Source organism: Austrofundulus limnaeus, unplaced genomic scaffold (assembly GCF_001266775.1).
Source record: "Austrofundulus limnaeus strain Quisiro unplaced genomic scaffold, Austrofundulus_limnaeus-1.0 Scaffold30, whole genome shotgun sequence".
NCBI lineage: Eukaryota > Metazoa > Chordata > Actinopteri > Cyprinodontiformes > Rivulidae > Austrofundulus > Austrofundulus limnaeus.
The window spans coordinates 2336337-2339044 of NW_013952432.1; positions in this window are offsets into that span (position 1 = coordinate 2336337).

Here is a 2708-nt window from a genome sequence, read left to right on the forward strand (position 1 = left end):
TATAAAAAAAATGTCTTAATTTTTAAATGTCTTAATTTGCGTTCCAGGAACATATTGACTTGAACGTACTAACATGTAACATAGACAGACTGACTGACAGAGCATGTGCCCTGCACTGAAGCAATACCCAGATGGAAGAAAAAGTAGTTCCCACCAACCGCGTATAATTTAGACAAGATTTCAACAGCTTAGTTAGTTTCCGGTGTGTTCCTGTTAAAGATAGACATTGCCTAGAATGACAGAAAAATCAAAGTATAAATATTTTGATTTTAGAATCAGTTTTAGAGCACRAAGTTCTGGTATTGATGGTAYTGATATYTCAKTATTGCACTACTGCAAACTCATCTTTGATGTATGCATGGATGGATGAATTGACGTTGACAACTACTAAGTTGTGTGTTCTAAAAAAAGTGATTGGCTTTTAACTGTAACATGTTTAGGTCGAGGAAGGCGGTCTAGATTAAAACCTGAAAAGACTTTGCTCTGTTTTAAAACTTTCCAAAATGTCTAAAGTTTGTTCCTTTTGACCCACAAATGTACCAATGTGTCCTAATTTCTAAAGAAGCCATTCTCACATGACGTAGCACTGAATGTAATGGTTGCAAACGAACCCATAAATGACTTTTTTTTTTTTACAGAAATTACATATAAGCACATTTCAAAACATACCAGTAAGTTAAAATGAGTAACAAGCTATGCTTGGTGATGAAACCATGACTCACAAAACAAGACTTACTGGTGTTTAAACTCTGTGTGCAATCATTATTTCTGCTACGTTATCTTATTTTACTGAGTCTCCAAGTTAAATTCAGAAGAACATCTTGTCTTTGACCAAAAATGTTTCATTCATGCGTATTTCCTTCAGAATATCTTGTGAAATCAAAACAGCTTTGTAAATACCACTGAATAGAAACTACACATCAGGCATACAGTAAAACGGGGGTTACGTAATGTCAAAAGAGGGTGGGTGGTACAGGCTGCCCTACAAACGGAGATCACAGTGGAAACAAAACATAGAGGAGTGCGCAAACAAAACTGAAAATCCTCTTAACAAAAAAAAAAAAAAAAAACACACTGAGGCGAGTCTCTAGATTTGTATTTATTTGCGAGGTTGTGATAACTTTACAATTAACCATATTTAAAATGAGATAAATCTCTTCTCATGCAAAGTAGTTGTTTCCTGTAATCTAGAAACCCCTAAACCCAGCATAAAACCATTTTGTTTCCATAAACATTTTGCTCATGTTCCACTTCAAACTTGAAAAATTCTCAACTCTAAATGTTTCTCTCTTGTTGAAAGGGAAAACGTCTGCAACAAGTTTCACTTTCAATTTCTGAGGGGGGGGGGGGGGGGGGTTCTTATCACATTGACATAATCGCAAATTGAGAGTGACTAATCTTGTTAACTCTGAATCCCTCCTTCATTAATTATTATTTTATTTTTTGTCGTGCCACATTATAACTGACTGAATTATAGCAACTTTTGTGTTTCCTATTATCGATTAGCTGTTTGACTCCATAAATGAATTAGTTGTATATGCAGTTATTGCTTTCTGGGAGTTTCATTAAAACCTGTTTAGTGGTTCATGAGATTTTATTATTATTATTATTATTTGAATACCAAACAACAAGAACACTTTTTGAATTTGAAGTGAGCAAATATGTTCTTCAGTTTGGCAAGACTGACATTCTCTCTGATGTCTTGTTGCCTGAAAAGTACCAAGTACATCCCCTCAAAAAAAGTCTAACACTTAATTGGCATCATTGAAAAAAAAGTCATAACTTTCCGTGTTGCCACATCAGCCCTTTACTTATACCTGAAAGCGTTACACAGAGATTGTACTTAGTGTTGTCGTCTCAATGGCAGCAGCAGTGACTCACACCGTGACTGTGTTTACCGACATTACAATTCTTGTCTTAGTGGCCCCACGTTGTGGTTTTACAGAGAAGGGGGCCTTCTTCGGCACCTGTGCAGTGAGAACCCCGAACGTCTCTTCCCAGCACCGGCTCGGCCCTGTTACCGGTACGTGTGACACAGCAGCAGATCACCAGAAAGGAAAGAGGCGGTTCAGCTCTGCTCGATGAGCCTCCTCCTTCCTGCCGCAACACTCCCACTCTCAGAGACTCCCACGTACCTGTGATCCTGTCAGCGGCACTGCACATGCACACCGATGGTCTTACTGATGAAACCTATTGTGGCTTAAAGATGTAAGCCCAAAAGCAGATAGCTGATGTCAGATACACTTTCTGTTTTGTTTGGTGGCTAAGCAGATTTGCATACTCCGGTGTTTTTAAAAGTTCAAGGCAGTTTCATGAGAAACTGAGAAAAAAGAAWGCAAAAACTGTTTAGATAAAACTAGACCCCATCATGTCACAACTAAAAGGCACTAATGGACCTTGGTTTCCTAGTACCTATATTCTCTAGCTACCTATGTTCTCCTGGGGTTAACAATGAAAGTCATGACAAATGCTTGGCTCCCCCTCAAATGTCTTCAAACAAAACAAAAGTGAATTAAAGTGCAGGAATTCTATCACAACCTGAGCAAAAACAGAGGTCATCCTTATGTTAACCCCAGGAGAACATCGTCACTGGGAAATATAAATACCACAGAACATTGGGCCTCATGCAAGAACCGTTCGTACGCACATATTTGTTCTTAAGTTGTGCGTACGAGTGATTTAGGAGAATTTGTGGCATTCACCAATGT